The sequence below is a fragment of the Pteropus alecto genome, unplaced genomic scaffold (genome assembly GCF_000325575.1).
Source record: "Pteropus alecto unplaced genomic scaffold, ASM32557v1 scaffold101, whole genome shotgun sequence".
NCBI classification, from domain to species: domain Eukaryota; kingdom Metazoa; phylum Chordata; class Mammalia; order Chiroptera; family Pteropodidae; genus Pteropus; species Pteropus alecto.
Window position 1 is genome coordinate 6,856,450 of NW_006432945.1, and position 11,891 is coordinate 6,868,340.

Here is an 11,891-nt window from a genome sequence, read left to right on the forward strand (position 1 = left end):
AAAGTCACCAGGGCATGGAAAAATCCCAAACTCAGCACCTCCGCTTTCTTTAACCAGTCCTGCTGGCGTCCTGGCAGACCAATTTGGAAACCATGATTAATCCCCCGGTAAACAGAAAATAGGCTCTGGAGCCCTGAGAAGCCGAACCTGAGTCACTCCCTGGAGGCTCAATCCTTGGCCAACCTAACTCCGCCTTCTCCTCCAGGAGCCAGCTCACTTGCCTGGTGATTTACAGCAAACAGAAAGGTCTTTCCATGGTGACAGAGTTGCCCAATGAAGCAGAGACAGAAATGTCGCTGTAAGTGATTGACCACAAGCTGGTGTGACCCAGATATATGCCGGGGTTGTCATGTCCTATGCTTCAACTGAAATTGGCTGGACCCTCATCCCACCTGAAATGGAAAACTCAATATCCTTCCCATTTCTCCAGGAACTGAGGGGGAAGGAGGACAATGTACCTAGGTTTCTCTTTGTCACCAATGGCTTCAACTTATTTTGGTCTGTGATTGTCTTGCTATTGCATGAGTGACCACTGCTGTTGTCCCATGCTGGACGTGGGCCCGCTTCCTTCACATACACACCTCACTTTAGGTACTTCCCCAAAACACCTCTGACTCAAGGCTTTGGGTGTAACTAACTTTTATGGAAAATTCAAGGCCATGAACAAGATTTACATGAAAGCACCAAAAACAATTTAAAATTAAAAATTAAATATCCTTGTTCTTAAAAGCTCTTTGGGTACCTTGGTCTCAGAATTTTCCTTGCTAGTTATCCTCTTTCCTCGGGCTCTGGCCTCCTTCTCTACTTCGTCCCCTCCTCTCTTTCTTCAGCTAACCCCTCTCCCAAATTCCTGTCACTTCATTATATAAATGTTACTTTGCTTTCTCTGTCTCCTTGCAGATGGTGTCCTCACTGTGCATTCTTAAAATATTTTCCTAAACAAAGACACCTGTTTTCCTAAAAGGAACGTTATGGCCAGGTGTTCAAATACATTTACACACACCTACGTATGGGTGAGCATACACTCTCTCTCTCTCTCTCTCTCTCTCTCTCTCTCTCTCTCTCTCTCTCTCCTGAAAACACAGAGATGCAATATTCTAGGAGCTGAGTCCACGGGACTAGAACAGAACAATTCGACAGAATTAAGAGGATTTTTAAACATTGAATTTAATTTTTACACATCAGTACTGCTCTTCACTCACTTTTCCAGGGTGCAGTGTTCAGTGGACTATTACAGATTCTTGGCTGCCGAGAACTCTGAGGCCAGCTGGGTACCGAGAAGTCCAGCTCCTATTACCACACACGCCGTGCTCCTGGCAGCTCAGGTTGTCTTTCTCCTGGTATTGCTTTTTCCCAGAACGTATTGTTTCAGCCTCTACACTTTTGCTCATTCTTTCCACCCCGTCTCCACACAGACCCTGCTGCCTCCTGGAATGCTTTTCCACCTTTCACCTCTCTGAATCAGATCTATTCTTTGAGGTTTTTCTGCGTGAAGTCTCCAGATCGTGGCATTTGATTTTCTCCTTTGTCTTACTTATCGTTTCATTTACATAGGCAATTCCTCCTGAAATTGTGACAAATTCTCTGAAGGCAAGGACTCCGTCCAGCCCTTCCTTTGCATTCCCCACATTAACTAGCACAGTTCTAGACATGCCTGTTGATTAAACAGATCACAGGACCTCAGAACCAGAGTGTAACTCACCATAGCATAATTAACCACAAACATGAGTACACCTCATTGAGGACTGCTAAGGAAACCTGGATCTCTAGCGTCATATGGAAGATCTTGGCAGTTGCTAATCTCGAATCCATTGTTTACCTTTTTGTGACCTTCGGCCAGTCAGTTAACATTTTTGAGCATCAGTTTTTAGCTCTATAAAATAAGAAAGAGAAAAGCACTTGCTCTGTTCAATTTGCATAGTAGTTACAAGGATTAAATGGATGGATATAAATATGAGAAATCTGAGAAGCACTGTGCACAAGACAGATTATTAAAAATATTAAGATATTCCAGATATCTTAAAAAGAGATTGAATATGTTATCAAGTAGCATAGGTCATAGAAAGTCTTCTCGTATTTATTATGGAGTATTTTTCCATAAAATAAATGCCACTATTTTTTTCTGAGAACATTTACTTATCCACAAAGGAAGATTTATTCCAGTTCTCTTACTTACAAACAAAATGTTTCCTGGTTTTTCTCTTCTACCCAACAAAATTTGTTTCATTTCCTGCATAATTAGGTATCATAGAAAGATCAGCGTATATAAAGACCATGTTTGCTGCTAACATAGCAATTAAAAATCCAGTTATGTAAAAGGGATGACGTGACTTATTACCTTTTTGGCTTGCTTCTACACTGAATAAAAAGTTAGGCTCAATGGCCTTGGTTTAATTATTTTCTTTATTTAACTTTTGATTTAATTTCTGCAGATTTCTTCAATGTCCTTGATATTCTGGAATATTACAAAGACAAAACTTCAAATCACAAAAATTAACTCGACATATGAAAATATGCAGATCACTGTTTTCTAAATTCTACCTGTATTTACATATTATCTCTCTAAAATGATCTAGATACTAAACAATCATTTTTAAAGTATCTAGTAATTACCTGAAGTTGATGATTTTTAAATCCACTTTAGAGGTAAGGAGATTGAGGAGAAAAAAAGCAATCAGGTTACAGATGAGTTGATTATAGACTGTAAGTCTAGTACTATATATATTTATATATATGTACATTTCTAACATCCATTTCTCTCCTAATAGCACCCATATTTTCTTTGAGGGAAAAGAAATCTCCTGAACAGTGCTCAGTCCTATAAATCTAGATTCATGGCTCCCACAGAAGCTGAAAAGATCAGACACTTCCTGGCCTCCGACTCACCCCAAAAGCCAAAGAGCAGGCACATGAGGAATCGTCAGGCAGGTGCCCGCCCCCCCACTGGGGCTTTTGAAACTGGAGGGAGATACAAGGAACCCAGCAATGGTTTCTGGAGCCCCTAACGTAGCAACCTATTGCCAAGCCTGTTCTCCGATACCCTATCAGTTCTGAGCACACCGTCAACACCACCAAGTGCTTTGCACCAATAAATATTTTTTAGCTTCAATTGTCCAGATTTTTTGTTAGCAGCAGCCAAAGGACTCTCAGCGCCATATTATCTCTCACCACTGTATGACCTAACCTCTCTCTACCTAGTGAATAATCTGTGTTAAAAACCTAAATTAATGAAGAAAATACATATAAAATCATGTTTAAAAGTTTTACAGGGTATAAACATTTTTGTTGTTGTTGTGGACTGTAACTCGAGAATTAAGTATATGCATTTTTAGGTTTCTTCCTTTTAAGATACAAATATTTTTTATCTGAAACTTTAAACGTATACTTTAAAACTTAGGTAATTGTTTAATATCTCTGAGTTTCTTCATTTTGATGGACTAATTTACATCTTGTGAATCAAATCTGTGTTCTTTAAAAATATTAATAAATATGATGATACAGACTGTCTCGTATTTTATCTTTCCCATACAAGGAACTATAAACTAAGTTGGGAGCCAATTTAGTTGTTAAAACCAGTAATTCAGCACTACTAATGACAGAATTATTTGCCTTTTACACACCAGCCAAGAAGCAACCACTGGTTGCCAAGCAACAGCTTTCCTCTCAAGAACCAGAAATAGAATATATAGAAGGCCAATTTTTAAAATATAATATACATATATATGAAGTTAAAGAAAGACCCAGCCCCATAGTTTGGCTGTTCGCCCAGAATGCTTGTCACGAATATTGAATTTATAATGACAGTGTGTGATTTCCAAATATATTCGATCCATCAATTCTTCAGTAACTATATCACCTGTATTTTCTTACAGTATCGTCCTCACTACTGAAAAACCATGAAGTAATATAGAAACCAGACTTTTGAAGCAAATTTCCTTAGGAAAACTATTTGTAAACTGTACACTTAGGTTTTGTTGAACCAAGTCACTGCTACATTAACATCCCTGTAGCAATACTGCTCTTAGTTAAAACTGCACATTTAATGCTCTGGGAGGATATACTCCAAGTACTTAACAGTGACTACCATAGAGAAATGACCATTTGCCTTTTCCCCCCGCATATTCCTTACAACGAAAATAAGTGTTGATAGCAGTTGCTGGGCATTTATGAAGTGCCATACACACTGTTCTAAGCTCATTATATGCATTAATTCACATGAATATTCTCCATTTGGTAGACGGAGAAAGAAGCTTAGAGAAGTTATGTAACCTGCTTGAGGTCATGCATTTTGAAAGCAGCAGAGAGCCAGGCTTTGAATGCAGGCAGTGGGTTTACGATTCTATGATTTCTAAGGTGCTTTCTGTATTGCCCGAATACTTTTTAAAAAAATTATACTGTCTTAGGACACACAGAATAATAACTATATCTGGGTGCTCAGTTCATTAGCAGTTTTTCACCATGAGCTTTAATCCGTTTTCCTTCAGTAGGAGTTAAAAGCACAACAGAAATCTAACGAGTAAATGAGAATCAATGTGTGAGCTTATTTTAGTCAACGGAGAATGGAATTCAACCGAACCTGTGGCCACATGCTGCGTTTACTCAAAACACATCGTGTACTTACAGAAATTTCTAAGGAATTGCTATAAAGAAATACCACTTCAGAGAATTGATTTCCTTCTTAAAAGTGTATTTAGTGAATTTTTTAAAAAAGATTGATTTAGTATACCAAAACAAAAAGTAAGAATAAAAGGCAAATTATTTTCATTTAGATTTCTTGATAACAAATATCCTTTTGAAGTAATTTTGCCCTCTAGTTCTGTCTTTAAATTTCTAAAATGGTATTTATTGATAAAAAAAAAGCCATGTTCTGGTGTGGAAGTTTCAATTCTTCCTCAGTTTTGAGCTCATTGTAGAAAAGGTGAGTATTTATAAGCAATATAAACAGAAACTATTTTCTCCTCAATCATTCCTACCCAAGGAGGTACAAGGTATTCAAAGTAAAGAAAAAATATAAACCAGACCAGAAAAGAACCTCTGAAAACTTAGCTGAATAAAATTGGGTTAGGAAAGACAGAACCCCCCAAATTCATTGGTTGAGCTCTTTGTTGAAACTTTTACTCATTCACTCATTCATTCATTTATTCATTCATTCTGTGTGAGGAAACTACACTGGATCTTAGAGACTCAGAAATGAAATGCACACACCTAATGTTCACATTCAAGCAGAGGAAGCAGGTGCATAAAGCTGAAATCATAACTTCATGTGAAAGAGCCGTGATGGAGGTGGGAAGGGGGCGGTGGGGACCAGTGGGACTGACCACCTCAGGATGGGAGGCAGAAATGCTGCTACGAAAGGGTATCAAATGAGAGCAGGGCCTTGAAGCACAAGTAGGAATTTGCCATTTGAAAGAAAAGAAGTTGGAGCTCTTAGTTAGAGTTCATAGAATTCGCAAAGTCCCAGTGAGATAAAAGGCCATATGAGGACGGAGAGAGCTCCTGTACCGCAGATTAGGCCAGGGAGATGGGAGTGGGCCAGGTGGTTAAGGACTTTATTTACTACAGTAGAGAACTTGGACTTTACTCTAAGGGCAACCAAGATCTGACAGAGGTGCTCAAAGACAATGAAGCGTGTTATAAATGTGAATGTAATAAACCGTGGAGATATAAAAATTAAAACATGAATCCATGAACACCTGTGCTAATTTCCTCAACTCTCAAAGCAAGGAGTCAATAAGAACATCTAAAAATCAGTTGGAAAATAGAGGCCATCTTTATGATCCAGGCATTAAAGGCAACCACTAGAACTGAATATAATATCAGAGACAAAAACTATCAGGAGGTGAAAAACAGCAATTTAAGTAGAAGTTTCAAGAGAATCCTTCCCATCTTTTACAGCAAGGAGCTAGCCTAGAATTGATAAATCGAGAATTAGAAATTAGGGGCAGAACCTAAAATAAAATAGTTGCCTCTGAAAAAGAAGACTTGGTTAGAAAATACTTTCTGTCGGTTTTGATACCTAGAAGTTCCTAAATTTGGTGCAAAGGGGGCGTAGGTGTGCTTTCTCTTTCATCGCCTTCTCTAGTTGGGTATTTATTACTGTATTACTTTTATGATTCGGCCTCTTATCTCCTCTCTTAGGAGGAAGTCTCCAAAGGGATGTTTACTGCTCTTCTAGGTTCAGTCAGGCTCCACTTATATATAATGAGGAAAATAGTCTTGAGCCCATGTACTAATGGTAAATATAGACTCCTACAGACTTCGATGAGCTTAAAATAATCAGTACTAGTGTTGCTTCCCTACTTTAGACACAGAAAATCTAAGAAACGAGAAATTCAAAGCCTTTACTCATAAATTGAGAAAAGACCATTAGTCATACCATAGGTGCTAAATTAACAACTTAATTGTTTTCTATTTCCTGTTATTCTTGCGTATTAGGGGAAGTTCAAGCCTTATAAAAACTGTCTTAATGACTTAAAATAGAAAAAATGTCACAAGGATTTTAACTTTCCTTGGAAATATCTTTGTGATGAAATTCAAACTAATTTTTTAAATCACATTTGAAAAAACAATAACCTTCTAGACGATTTTGCTAAAAAGAAAAGATCCAGTATCCCTAAAAAGCAAAAAGTTCATGTCATTACTACTTAGACAAAAATAATGGAATCGATTACACTATATGCAAAAATAATTTTTAAATATTTCTCATGGTAGGATCATCTACACAAAACACCAAGGCATAACCAATAAGCCTTTCCTCTTCTCATGCAAAAATATATATATATAATCACATATGTAATATGTAATTAATATATAATATATACAGCACCATATTCTGTAATTCTCAAGTGTGTTAGGAGCTGACTCTGCCTGACCTAGGTTAGAAGCTCAACTCTGACACTAACTGGGTGACCTTGGACAAGTCATTTGATCAAGTCTTGGTTTCACAGGGTCGTGGTGGAGACGACCCAGAAGAATGGATATAAAGTGCTTAGCACAGTAGATGGCACAATGCTAGCTATTATTCTATGTAACACTTTACTTATTTGTTTTAACAGAAATATTTTATATTTTACAAAACACCTTTTAACACAAATGTCCCAGGCTGGCAGTTAACTTTTAATAAGTGAAAACTCAGAATTTTGTTAGTTAAGGTGCTATGGATCCAACAAAGCACATCTAACAGTGAAAATCTAGAACCCATGAGGCAGGTTATGACGTCACCACCTCGCTGGTGGCATGATGTGTTCACTGGGGCCATTTCCTCTGGAGGTGAACCTCTTCCAAAGGACACCTTTTCAATGAGCAGCTGTGTTCTCACCCGCAAGAAATGATCTGGCTATCGTCTACTGGAGTGAGAACAGTGATTTATGTGATAAGGGTAACTTCTGGGAAGCACGTTATAAATCCAAATACCCACAGGATTTTCCTTTGATGGCTTTATCCCATCGTGCGGACAAGTCCAGGGTGAGGCAGCCTTCTCTGGGCAGGAGATGGAGGTGGTGGGGCAAATGAGGTATTGAAAATATGTACATATGCAGAGAAGATACAGAACTGCAAAGCCAAAAATATTATCTGGCCCTTTACAGAAAAAGTTTGCTGAACTCTGTTATAGAGTCTAAACACTAAACTTAGAACCTCTGCCTTAAGGATTTCAAACTCTATAAGCAATCAAATAAAAACATTGGTTTCTACGTAACTAATGATAGGACCATGTTCTTCTAGTCATGGTTCTGGGATATTGAATAGAAAAGGACATTTTCCTTCTTGTGTCTATTTGCTTGAATTATTACAGATGAAGTCATTCAAAATTAAACATTTGGTTTATTGGATGAACTGAGAGTAGGAACAGAAACTTTCCTGAAAACCAACAGCCCAGCAACAATAATAACCCCAAGTTAGGAAAACAACTCAAAAGCGCTGAAAACCAAAATTTTCCATGCTTTTGGCATCAAAACTCATTTTTGGAAAGCCTTGAAGGGAACTGAGGTGGGAAATTTGTTACCTTTATCCCACCCCATGTAACTATTGATACTTTTTCTCTGCAGAAGTGTCAAGATGGCTGATTATGGGACACTGCCCCAGGCTCTGTGAGTCTGTAATTAATGAGCACATTCTACCTTAGGAAACCTGGCCGGAGGTGGGCCAGGTGGGGTGGGGTGGGGTGGGGTGGGGTGGGGTGGGGTGGGGTGGGGTGGGGTGGGGTGGGGTGGGGTGGGGTGGGGTGGGGTGGGGTGGGGTGGGGTGGGGTGGGGTGGGGTGGGGTGGGGTGGGGTGGGGTGGGGTGGGGTGGGGTGGGGTGGGGTGGGGTGGGGTGGGGTGGGGTGGGGTGGGGTGGGGTGGGGTGGGGTGGGGGTGGAGATCTGAATCCTGAACCCAGCTGTTTCTGAAGGTTTTCAATAAGGAACTGTGGACCTATATTCCATTTGATTATGATTACAGCAAAAGGGGGTGCCACCACTTTGAAATCATCAAGATTCTTTTTCTACAATGCTCCCACATACTACGCCCCTCCAATTTTTTAGTCAACAGTATAAGCCTAATATTTGTTCCAGCAAACAAGTGAATACAATGTACTAATAGATTTTTCTTTTAATGATTCTGTAGAGTAGTAACATTCAAGTTACAAACACTATAAATCCAAGAATTCTTAAAGCAACACATACCATTCTCCGTTCATTGTTACCATTCCCAATTTAAATGAATTTAATTTAAAAAATTAATTTTGAGATTCTACAATGTGCCAGGCACTAAGGTGGGTACGACAGTGAAAAGAACAAGCATCTTCTCCCGTAAGAAAATAATGATTTGAAAGCGAATATATGAGATTTATCTATTGACTCATTCATTTATTCAAATAAATTTATCGAGCACATATCATAAACCAAGTACTATTCCAGGTGCTGGGAATTCAGGAGTAAAAAAATATCCTATTAACATAAAGCTTACATCTCAGTGGAGGGAGATAGATAATAAGCAAAATAAGTAAGTAAAATAAATTAATATACAGCAGAGAAGAAACTAGGAGGTGCCAAAGTGGGGATGCAACTTTAAATAGGGTGGTGGGAGAAGACCTCACTGACCAGATGACACTTGTGAGAACTGGCAGGAATGAGAGAATGCCAGAAGTGACGAGACGGCTGATAAATATCTCGACATGGGGATGGGAGGTGTTCCGGGAAGCGAGAATAGCAAGTACCAAGGTCCTGAGGTAGGAGGGTACCTGGCAAACCTGGAGGAATAGGAAGCAGGCCAGTGTGGGTGGCTGGAGCAGAGTAAATTTGGGGTCATGGGAAGGGCCGTGGGAAGTAAGGGCAAAGAGGCAGGGAGGGAGACCGTGCAGGACGATGCAGGTCACTGTAAGGACCTTGGATTTTATTCTGAATGAAATAAGGAGCCTCTGTAGGCTTTTGAGGAGTTGAGGGACTGACCAGTATTTTAAAAGGTTCTTTCTGCAATAAAAGTATTAGGTGTGGAAGGTCATCCAGTAAAGGTAGGAAGTCAGTGAAAGCCACACTGAAGAAATGGCTTTTAGGCCTAAAGGATTTGTTTACTGTGGGGAGTTAGCTCTAGGGGAAAGGGAGGTGCTCTTTCCAGACAAGAGGACTTGCTGAGGAAGGGGAGAACACAGCAGGCTGAAGCATTTAAGGCCACACTAAGCATACTGCACTTTACCCTAAGGCTAATGCGTGGGAAACTGTTGACCGGTTTTAAGGAAGGGACCTGCCTTGATATGCTCAAGGTTTTACAATGACCTTCCGATTGTTTTTTTTGTAAAATGGATTAGGCAGTGTTTTTTTTATACTGCAGGTCATAAGTCCTCAATTTAGGGGGTCATCGAATAGCTTTTTAAAAAAAATAATAATAAAATAGAAAACATCAGAATGCCCATGGGTTGTAAGTATAGTTGCAGGAAACTTCTGTTTCTCTACATACATATACTCATGTGTACGTGTGTGTCACTGTTCAAAGTTTAAAAGTCACATAATAAGAGAGAAGGGCATATAAAAGAAAGAGCACTAGGAGAACGTGCTATAATCTTAAGGGTATCGCTGGTTGCTGAGGCTCGAATAGGGAGAGAAACAAAAAGGCTGGTGGGAAGTCTCAGAGACCCGCCTAATGGATGTGGGGGCAAAGGGAACGTCCAGGGCGGTTCAGGAACAGCGTGGATGGTGGTAACATCGCTGAGAACATGGGAGGAAAAGCAATCAGACTTCCATGTGTTGCCTGCAAGACATCATAATGCAGATATTCAGTTTAGAGAGAACGAGGAGGCTGGTTTCCGTGATGGGGTCATGGTCAGCACTGTTGGTAAAAGGAATTTTTAAAAGGTTTCATGACAAGTCATTTTATCATATGTTAGAGTCATCCTATGTAATGTTTTAGGGCAAAATATACTAAGTATTTTTTTATACAAAAAAAAAAAATGTCCTTTGTTTATCTCGAATGTACACTTCACAGGGCATTCAGTATTTTATCTGGCAATTATAGTCAGGGTTCAAGTCCCCTGAGAACAGAGACAGATCCACCAGTGAGGATCGATGACAACAATCCAGGTAAAAGGTAAGGAAGCCCTAAAATTAATTAGTGTTTCGTTAATTGTTACGTTAGTCTAAGATACTACCAAATACAAACAAAGACAAAGGAGTCTTTGCTTGACTAGTAAAAATACAAATTATAAAATGTAAAATTGAATTAATTATAAGCATAATGATATCCTCTGTAGATCTTACTCCTTCAGGGTCAAGATGAGAACCTGTGGCTCAGATTCAGGATGGGCCCGTCTGTCCCAGATGGCTCAGCTGGGGGCTGCGGTATCTCTGAGAACACACATCCTAGAGAGGGAGTCGAGCGCTAGCACCCAGATGGGCTGTCTGTCCTAAAGGGACTTAACTGTGGGAGGAAAGTTCTGCTTGCATTTTCACTTCAATAAAGCTCTTTTACAGTGTTGAACTTATGAAAACCAAACATGAAAGGCCCTATTGTTGATATAGAGGTCCTTCAGAAAAAAAACTAAAAACACACACATTTTCAGTATAGACCCACGGTTTGAGTATCTTGGCTTGAAAAAGAAGCTGACGAAAAACAAAATAAAAATAAATCCAACTCATCAAAACTCTTTCAAAGTACATAATATTTTTTTCTTCTAGGGTAGCTGTGCTCCTAGGGCCCTGATGTTTCTCACACTGTACACTATACACTGAATTTCTTGGCCTTGATCTACCAGCAAACTCAGAAGACCCCACTGTCCCAGGGCTCTGACTCCAGTTAACCATATTACGTTTATAATACCCAGATTCAAACATAACTTTCATGAGGGCAGTAATGCTAGTCTGTGCTGTTTGCCAATATGATTTGAAAAAAAAAAGGGGGGTCAAAATGAAGAGTCCGCAACAGCCAATTATGTTCAAGAAGATGCTCAAACTATTTGAAGCTTTTCATTTTTAAGCCTGTCAAAAGCAACTCAGTATCCAAAAGCAGACATTTCAATTCTTTCATTCATTCAATAAACATTAACCGAGGACCAATAAATCGCCAGACACTGTGCTGGGCTCCTGCTTATATGACTAAAGAGATATGAGTGACATTTGCCAGTTAACCATATTACATTTATAACACCCAGATTCAAACATAACTTTCATGAGGGCAGTAATGATAGTCTGTGCTATTTGCCAATATGATTTGAAAAAAAGGGGGGGGGGGCAAAATGAAGAGTCCGCAACAGCCAATCACGTTCAAGAAGATGCTCAAACTATTCGAAGCTTTTCATTTTTAAGCTTGTCAAAAGCAACTCAGTATCCATTTCGATTCTTTCATTCATTCAATAAACATTAACCGAGGACCAATAAATCGCCAGACACTGTGCTGGGCTCCTGCTTCAAGAACAGAAAAGG

General features: G+C 39.3%; 1 protein-coding gene across 3 annotated transcripts in view; it reads right to left on the bottom strand.

Annotated features, from left to right (window-relative positions):
* The window catches only part of SWT1 (SWT1, RNA endoribonuclease homolog), a 128,211-nt gene that overhangs the window by 7,299 nt on the left and 109,021 nt on the right, over positions 1 to 11,891 (bottom strand). The window contains exon 20 of one of the 3 annotated variants that reach the window (XR_003045105.1): positions 8,826 to 10,224. The exons of the other annotated variants lie outside the window; for them this stretch is intronic. The gene's annotated coding sequence lies outside the window, so the exon portion shown is untranslated. Of the gene's footprint in view, positions 1 to 8,825; positions 10,225 to 11,891 lie in introns of those variants that run through there. 3 annotated transcript variants of the gene reach the window in all.